The 9,844-nt window shown below is 46.7% G+C and overlaps 1 non-coding gene across 1 annotated transcript; it reads right to left on the reverse strand.

The window, feature by feature from the left end:
- Positions 1–1,182: 1,182 nt before the first annotated feature.
- Positions 1,183–1,255, reverse strand: TRNAG-UCC (transfer RNA glycine (anticodon UCC)). The gene has a single exon. It is a non-coding gene; the product is annotated as a tRNA-Gly (tRNA).
- Between the last annotated feature and the right edge of the window lie 8,589 nt (positions 1,256–9,844).

The raw sequence follows: 9,844 nt of genomic DNA on the forward strand, positions 1-9,844 counted from the left end.
TACATCTTTTCTTGGAATTCAGGTGGACTGTCTCTAAATGAAGGGTTCATCCAAGATTCTCTGACTCCCAAGGTATGTTTGGCTAGAATTCACCCAAGAGCTTGGAAGGGGAAACTGCATCTTTCTTTTCCTAACTGCTAACTGAATTGGAGCACATTCTTCTATTTTAGGTCCAGGCAACAATCCACATTACTGTTGGTGGTGAGTCTGTACCGGTGACTTTGTCTCCAACAGAGTTCACAGTTTCATGTCACACTCTAGTTGTTGCAAATGTCACAAAATATCAACATACTCATCATGACTTTGAAACAATGGTAGTTTTTAGAACTGCTATTGAATGCTTTACTAAAGACCTTGTTTATCTTATTTTTCATCCTCTCTTGATAACTGTGTTTCAATATCTTTGGTTTCATTTGTAATCCTACGTGTTTCATTATATTCTTTGCTTTTTAAAAGCATCACTCTGATTAGTGTCTATGGATTTCAATAGACTGCCAGAGTGATCTATGGCTCAGAACCCCTCTCTAAACCATCTGGAAGAGACAGATGAGCATTGTGCCCTGTCTCGTGTGTGTGTGTGTGTCCACGGAACATGTTCACACAAGGATGTGTTAGCATTCCTAACTCAGAATAAACCATCAATATAATTTCAGGAACTCCCTCCTTCAGGTCAAACTTGGATCCTTTCCTCCTGTTCCAAAACCGGGTTGCCGGGAGTCAGCCCTCCTGGAGAACAGCTACCTAGTCTTCTACCGTCACCATGGAGCCACCTTCTCTTGAAGGTGACTGTCTGGGTCAATGGACAGCTTATTCCTGAGCCCCATTTCCCTGCCGTCATCCATCCATCCAGGACCCCACCGGCACTGACAGTCATCCTGAATTGTTTCCTCTTTCCCCATCTGTCATTCCCAGGAGGTCTGAACTTCTTTTTAGATCCCAAAACTTCATTCTACTAAGAAAAACAGGACCTGGTGCCCTCGACTGAGAACTAGTGAGTTGCCAGGTCCTCATGTAAAGAGATGGGGGCTTCAGAAGGGCTCAGGAAACTGCTGATGTCAGCGTCCAGGTCTTCTGTCTCCACCAACACTTCTCTAGTGACGTTGGCAAGTCTCTTTGATCTGAGAAGCTGTTTGTTGATATACATATATTTTTGGCTGCATCCTATGGTGTGCTGAATCTTAGTTCCCCAAGCAGGAATTGAACCCATGCCCTCTGAATTGGAAGTTCAGTGTCTTAACCACTGGACCACCAAGGATGTCTCTGCTGTTTGTTCATTTTAATGAGACAGGTAAAAGGTCAGTGAAGATAGGAGACAAAGATGGCAGCGTGGGATGTTCATAATTGATCAAGAATACTCCAAATTTGGAGCTACTGAAGGCCAAGAATTTCCCTTCCCTCCTTTTCTGTCTTGGCTCTAGAGAGAGGGACGGAGAAATAAAAATTCAGAGGTATAATGAGCAGATGGCTCAGGGGTGAAGAATCCACCTGCCAATCAATGTAGGGGACATGGGTTCAATCCCTGGATCAAGAAGATTCTCTGGAGAAGGACATGGCAAAACAATCCAGTATTCTTGCCTGGAAAATCCCATGGACAGAGGAGCCTGGCGGGCTGCAGTCCATGGAGTCACAAAAGAATTGGACACCACTTAGTGATGAAACAAGAACAACAGTGATCAGATACTCTCCTGGGCCCTGAGGATACAATGATAAATAAGAGAATGACTCTCCTCCTCTGGAGGGGAAGATGAAATGTAACCAGTGAGGAGACAACAACATAAAGGGGCATGTTAATGATAACCTTTTAGGTTGCAAAAGACAGAAACCTAATTCAAACTGGTTCAAAAACATTATTTCTTGGCTTATCAATGAATTTAGTGAAATGTGTTAGCTTTCCATAGATTTTGCTGCAGTAACAATCAGTCCCCAAATCTCAGCCTCTTCCATTTGCAAAGGTTTATTGCTCAACCAGGTTATATGTCCTTCAATAGGGTGAGAAGGACCCAGACTTTTCTTACTGGATGAGACTGAGAGAGTGGTTTTTCTGGGTCTTGCGGAAGAGGAACAAAGCAACAGTGAAATCAGGCATTCATTCTTCAAGCTTCTGACCCATAGCAGCATGGATGGCTTCAGCTTGCATAGGTCAAACACCCTCAGTGGTCAAAAGAGTCAGTCAGACAGTCCAAGCTGGTGTCCGTGGTGGGGAGACCTATCCTCTTCCTACAAGAAGGAGCCTCATGGAGACCAGTCAGAAAGGGCCCAACCCTGAAGGGCAACACACATTTAGAGAATACTATCTTCTATCATGATGAACAGGTATTAAGCATCTGTTTTGTGGCAGGCACAGTTCTAGGCACCGGGGAAACGGCAGTGAAAAATACAAATAAGTTCCCTGCTTTCACAAAGTGACTGAATTCTTCCTGATGGCAGGCTTTGTGAGATGATGTAAAAGAGGCCAATGAACAACAAGCAGGGACTCCCCAGCAGTCCAGTGGCCAAGACTCTGGGCTTCCAATGCAGGTGACCCGGGTTCCATCCCTGGTCAGGCAAGTAAAGATTCTGCATGCTGCAATGAAAACCGAGGATGCTGTGTCCTGCAACTAAGACCCGGCACAGCCAAATAAAATAAATATTAAAAACAATAAGCAAAAGAATCAGATCATGTTAAGAATTGCAAAGAAAATGAAGCAGTTTGATGAGATACAAAGGCTTGGTGGGCAACTTGGGCTTGAGCTTTCAAAAAAGGTGATATTTAATTCCAGATCCAAATGAAAAGAAACAAAACTTAGTTATGTGAAGCGCCTTTAGTGTTGTTCAGCCCCTCTGTCATGTTCAACTCTTTGTGACCCCACGGACTGCAGCACACCAGGCTTCCCTGTCCTTCACCATCCCCTGGAGTCTGCTCAAATTCATGTCCATTGAGTCAGAGATGCCATCCAACCAGATCCTCTGCTGCCCTCTTCTCCTTTTTCTCTCAATCATTCCCAGCATCAGGGTCTTTTGCAGTGAGTCAGCTCTTCACATCAGGTGGCCAAAGTATTGGAGTTTCAGCTTCAGCATCAGTCTTTCCAATGAATATTCAGGGTTGATTTCCTTTAGGATTGACTGGTTTGAAAAATATAAATATATTTCTTATAAATATATAAAAAATATAAGACTTTGAAGTATATAAGTTAAAAAACTAAGACATAACTGTTGAATGGATAAATCACTTATTGTAGTTGGTAATTTTAACACATTCCTCCATGAAACTAACCAATCAAGCTGACCAAAATTTTAGAAAAAGGGAAAGATACGGTAGATTTGAATTATACAACTATGCAATTAATAAGCCTGAGCTAATACATATGTATTTCACACCTAATAAATATAGAATGCATATCTTTTCAAGAACACTTGGAACATTCACAAAAGCCAATATTAAACTTGAGTAACAAAGGAAGCCTCAATAAATTCCAAGAAACCCACATCGCACAAACTACAGCCTGACCATCATGCGGTAAATTGGGACTCAATAACAAAAGAATAGTTTTTAAAAACCCCATATGCCTGGAAACTGAAAAGCTTACTACCAATAACACTCTGGTTAGAGAGGAAATCGTGGGGAAAATTATGAAGTACCTCGACCGAACAAAACGAAAGCACCACATGTCAGAATATGTGGGGCACAACTTCTTTGAGGGAAATTTACAGCTTTAAATACATCTATCACAAAGCCAGAAAGAACAAAAACAAATGAGCTAAGCTTCCAACTCAAGAAGTTAGAAAAAGAGCAATTGTGTAAGCCCAAAGAACTACATAGGACACAGAAAATTAAAATGAAGGCAGAAATCAGCAAAATGGTGAACCGGAAAAAAAGCTGAAAAATTAACCAAACTAAAGGCTGGTTTTGTGAAAAAGTTTTTACTTCTTATGTTTCTGAAAAGACATCAAAATTCTACGAAAGGAGGCAAGGGAATTCCCTGGCTGTCCAAGGCCCGTCCCCTCAGTGCTTCCACTGCCCAGTCCAGGTTCAATCTCTGGTCAGGGATCCTGCAAGTCACGTGGTGCAGCCAAAAAAAAAAAAGAGTGGAGATAAGATACAAAATTTAGAATATAGAATGAGTGAAAAAATAACTCTAGACACAACTGAGATTCTAAAACATAAAAGAACTACCATGAAGTAGGATAATGAATGAAATTCTGAAAAAGCCAACACCAGCAGCAGTCCATGGGGTCACTAAGAGTCGGACACAACTGAGTGACTTCCCTTTCACTTTTCACTTTCATGCACTGGAGAAGGAAATGGCAACCCACTCCAGTGTTCTTGCCTGGAGAATCCAGGGATGGGGAAGCCTGGTGGGCTGTCGTCTATGGGGTCACACAGTCGGACACGACTGAAGCAACTTAGCAGTAGCAGCAGCAGCAGCAGCAGCAGAAGAAATTTGAACAAACTGATTGCTGTTTTAAATGTTTAAATATCAAATGTTCTCCCCTACCCCCCATTCACATGTGTGCCAACAAAGCCCTAAACTCAAATAGTTTTATAGGAGAGTGCTATTAAGCTCTGAAGCTATATATATATATATATATACATATATATATATGTATTTTATATATATATATATAAAATCTGTCTGATGCATACTATTTCAGAGAGACAGAGAGAGGAAAAAAAAAACTGTCCAACTTTTTACGAGGCTGCTGTAACCTTGATTACAAAGCCAGCAAATGTCAATTCAAAAGACTCATTTTTATTTCTGGACATATATATGACTCTTCAAACAAAGAAAAAGGAGTATTTGCTAATTGGATCCAACTGTGTACTTAAAATAATACATCATGATCAAAGTGAATATTTTCAGGGAGTCACAATATAAAAATTCTTTCAAAATAATTCACTAAAATAAAGGGCTAAAGGAGAATTAAATAACCTGATTATCTTGATAGATATGAAAAGGGCATTAAATAAATCTCAACACCTTTTTAGAAGAATAGTAAAAATAGTAATAATTCTCACAAAACCAAGAATAGAAGTCTATTTGATTAAGAATAGATACCAGATTCCTACAGTGAACATTATTCCCAACAAAGAAATTTTAGACTCATTCTATTTAAGCTGGGGTTCAGTACAAGAAACAATCCTGGTGTCTACTTCTCTTCAACGCAGCACTGACATACTGAGGATACAATAGACAAGAAAAATAAACATTAGAGATAACGATGGAAATGCTACCCACGCCAGGGGACTGGCATTTTCAGCCTCTACATCCACTAACTCCTCGCCTGTCGGCCGCAAAGCGTACTTCCGGTCTCTGGTCTCAGTTTCCTCGTTTGTGAAATGCAGCCTCTGGAGCACTTCGTTCACCTCCCTCCATAACCGCGTCCCCTGGGTGGCCTTTCCCTTGTCCCCCTGCCTCTCCCCTGGGTCCCGGAGGCCGTGTCTGCAGGTGGGGCACCTCCCCCTCCCGGGGCTGCACCTCAATGGCCCGAGGTGTCGTGTGGGGACTGAAACCCTGAGAGGCCCATGCTCTCACCTGGTGCCTGTCAGACCTGTCAGCCCCCTGCTCAGACACCTGCCCCCCAGCTCAGGAGCTTTTCTCCGGGAAGGTTGTTGGCAGTGGAGTGGGGGCGGGGGGAGTGCCCAGTCCAGGACAGTGAGGAGGAGACAAAGGCAGAGACAGGAAGGCAGGTGGGTAGGACCTTTCCTCTCACCCAAACCCAAGGCAGCTTGGGGCCCTTGGTCAAGTCCCCCTGGGCTGCCTGGGAGCCCCTTGGAGCCCCGAGATGTGGCTCAGCCCCTCCTCAGCCGCCCCCTCCCCAACACCCCAGCTGCACGGCTTCCTCTCATAAATGCATGACCTCACGTCTGGCTGGCTGGCATCCTGGAGACTGTCCAAGGAGCCCAGGCTGGTGGTACCCCAAAGCCTCGGCGCGGAGCAGCCACCACCCCAGGCAGTACTGTCAGCCCCTCACTCCGGGATTTTAGAGCTGGCTGCAGGCCCTGGGCTCTGCTCCCTCGCTGCTCCAGTGACATCGCGTAGGGTCTCCTGCACCGTGACCTTGTATCAACTCCCACCCGCGTCTCTGGGTCTCTTCTCTGCCCCCTACCTTGGCCACTGGGACCCTTAGCACCATCAGCCATTATTCAATCACAGCTCTGTGTCTGGAGTACACGTGCTTTCCAATTATTCCTCAAACAAAACCCAATAGGTTTGCATTACTCCTGCCTTCTATACACGTGAAGAACAGAGGCTTGGGTTTTCCCAGTGGCTCAGTGGTAAAGAATCCACCTGCAATGCAGGAGACCTGAGTTTGATCCCTGGAGAAGGGAATGGCTAAATATTCTTGCCTGGGAAATCCCATGGACAGAGGAGCCTGGTAGGCTACAGCCCATGGGGTTGCAAAGAGTTGGACACGTCTGGGCAACTAACACCTTCATTTTTCTTTTTTTAAAGAGAGGCTCAGATAAGTTGTGGATAGGCCTGTGGTCACCAGCCTGGGATGTGAACATCACTTGGCCTGACTCCAGGCTGGGCCTTTCCCCCTGCGTCCACCTCTGAGCTGGTCCCCGAGTGGTCCTACCCAACCCCCTTTGCCAGACATTTCCTTCTCCACCTTTCAAGCCTGAATCATCTCTCATCAGCATCATCCTGACCATGCTTTTCAATAGCCTCCTGGCTCTTTTTAGCTTCTTTCCAGCTTCACCTGTCCTCAGTGTAAAGTCCCTGTGGACACTGGATGAATGGTGACCGATGCCGGTGGGATCCCGGCCGAGTCTCGGCCTTGGCTTTCTGACCTGTGGGAGCTGGACAAATCTGTCATCCTGTGGTCCCCACCACTGCCCTGACCACCTCCAGCCCCCACCGCCAGCCCCACCCACCAAGCCTGCTGGAGAGAGAATGGGAGAGCTGGGGACCTCCTCTGCCCTCCCCCCTAGCCTCGTGGGCCTCACTGCTACCAGCACGACCCGGGGTCTGGGGGTCTAGAAGGCTGGGGGAATCTCGCCTCCCACACCAACTCCAGTCTTGGGGCACATCGTGTAGAATGATTTCTGCCCAGCCTCCCACCCTTGACAAAACACAGGAGCTCACAGAGACTGGGGGTGTGAACACCAGCTCTGCCGCCCAGCAGTCCCGTGCTGGTGCCCCTCTATGCCTCGACTTCTTCTCCTCTAAGTGGGCATCACCGGGCTTCAGGGCATCATAAGGAGTGAAGGGGCCCAGCATCACAGCTCATAAGAAAGGACTGATTAACGGTGCTTCTCTTACTGCCTCTCCCATCCTCTCACCCAAACCTAGAGCCTGGGGTATGTCAGGCCTTGTCCCTGGTGTTCAGCTTCGGCCTGAGGCTCTGAGTAGAACTCTCAGGAGTGCCGACCCCCTGGCACTGCCTGCTGTTGGACCCTGTCCACCAGCCTCTCTCTAGGATGGAGCCAACTACCGTATGTGCCTCAGGCCTCATGCTTCTCATCCTAGTCCCTTTGCAGGATCCCGTCCCATCCTGGCTTTGGTCCTTGACCTGCCCTGCCTGGTAGGGCCAAGCCACACCCTCAACATCCACATCTACCCCTTTGGCTTCTGCTTGTCCCTTTGCCCCAGATCCTGTTGGTACCCCCTATCCCAGCTCCGACAGCCTGCCCTCAGCCAGGTGACCACCCTTGGGGAAAGATGCAACCCTTGGGGGCACCTTTACTGTTGCTGTTGTTGTGTATTCACTCAGGCGTGTCTGATGCTCACTGACCCCATGGACTGTAACCTAAAAGGCTCCTTTGTTCATGGGAATCTCCAGGCGAGAATACTGGAGTGGGTTGTCATTTCCTCCTCCAGGAGATCTTCCTGACCCAGGGATCAAACCCGTGTCTCCTGCATTGGCAGGTGGATTCTTTACCATCTGAGCCACCAGGGAAGCCCTGTGGGGACACCTGCTTTGTTTCTACAAAACAGCGATCTGAGCAAGAAGCCACAGCTGCACACAAGTGGCTCCTGGCTGCTTCCAGGCCTCCGTGGGATTCTCAGCAGATGGAGAGGGCGCACGCGATGTTTTGGTTGTTATTATGACAACTTTTGGATCAATTACGATTGGGTTTTTACACTGTTAGATGAGAAATGATGGAATCTCAGGCATGGCAACAGTCAAGATGGTGCAGAAATCTGATGGTGGTAGAAATAAAAACCAGCCAGGACTCTGAAGAGGCTCAAAACAGAAAATTCAGTTCTTTGCAGCTACCACAGCTGTTCCTACACCATCTACGCCTGTCCTGGAAAGGCTCCTTCCCTCTCTGCCTGTCTATGAAATCCTCTTCCAAATCTGCAGTCTCTAGAGCATGTCCCCACAGAGTAGGAGGGAGCTGGAGCCAGGGCTGAGAGGACCCAAGAAAGTGAAAGTGAAGTTGCTCAGTCGTGTCCGACTCTTTGTGACCCCATGGACTATAGCCCACCAGGCTCCTCCATCCTTGGAATTTTCTAGGCAAGAGTACTGGAGTGGGGTGCCATTTCCTTCTCCACAGGAGAGGAATCAGGAGAAACCTAGACTCCTGGCTCCTAAGCATGGCTTCCCCTCAAAATCACAGCAGGTGCTTGTGAAACATACAGATTCCAGGGTTGTGCTCCAAGCCCACTGACTTGGAACGTCTAAGGGTAAAAGTCCAAGAAACTAGATTTGAAAAAAACCAAAACTTCTGGGTTTTTCTCCGAAACACCCAGGCTGTGAAATCATTGGCCTGGTCCAGCCCCCTGGTGGTAACCAGGTTAGGGGAGAGGGGAGGCTGAGGGGGGTGGTGGCTGGCTCAAGTTCAGAGCCCAGCACAGCAGGACTGGGTAGACCCCCAAGGCGGGTCCAGGTTGCCCTGTGCTTTCTTACAGGGGTGTCTGTGGCCTCCAGTGCTAGGGCCCTGAGGTCACGTTGCAGCTCCAAGTGTCTTTCATCTGTAAACTGGGGGTGGCCATACAGTTTCTGCTTTCCACTGATTCTGCCCAGATGGCCTGGGACTGGGCTCTGCCCAGAGAGTCCAATGATGGGATCTTTCCAACTAATATTGCCTCCAGGAGAATAGGCCATTGGAAATAGTCCTCTGTGTCATTCCAATGTTTTGAACATTTTAGATGTATCTGTGTGTGTGTGTGTGTGCGCGCGTGTGTGAGCATTTGCTCAGTCATTCAGTCGTGTCCGATACCTTGCAACCCCATGGACTGCAGCCTATCAGGCTCTTCTTTCCATGGGATTTCTCAGGCAAGAGTACTGGAGTGGGTTGCAATTACCTTCTCCAGGAGATCTTCCTGACCCAGGGATCAAACCTGTGTCTCCTACATTGGCATGTGGATTCTTTACCACTGAGCCACCTGGGAAGCCCTTCAATGTGTCTACATCCTTCTCTATTTGGAAACTTTTCCATAGAGGGCATATTCTTCTTGGGACAGGTCATTCAGGCTGACAAAATCTTGAACTGTCCAGGTAACCATCTCTTTTCCCTCCAGTGTAAAGCACTTTATTGAATATTACATTCCCTGCTACGCCTGCAAGGAGGTTAAAGAGATAAAGGGGGACACAGATCTCAAATATCTCTACAAAATAGGAGAAAGTTGGTTACTAGAGTTCTTAATTCCTTACTTCTGGATGGTAATATTCTGTCCAACAAGAATGATTTCCATGGCATCCTAAAATAAGGAAAAATATTTTCTGCATCCAATTTCAGAGTAAAGAAGACAATATGTCCCTGTAGCTTTCATGTGGTTTTCTGTTTTGAGGATGAAATGCGTACCAACCCTCCCACCCCAAGTAGAAAATTAACTCATTTCATAGTTCACAAAATACTTTCACATGCACTATCTCTCTCTCTGCCCTCAAAATCCCATGAGATAGGCACCAT

The sequence above is a fragment of the Bos indicus genome, chromosome 5 (genome assembly GCF_029378745.1).
Source record: "Bos indicus isolate NIAB-ARS_2022 breed Sahiwal x Tharparkar chromosome 5, NIAB-ARS_B.indTharparkar_mat_pri_1.0, whole genome shotgun sequence".
Classification (NCBI taxonomy): domain Eukaryota; kingdom Metazoa; phylum Chordata; class Mammalia; order Artiodactyla; family Bovidae; genus Bos; species Bos indicus.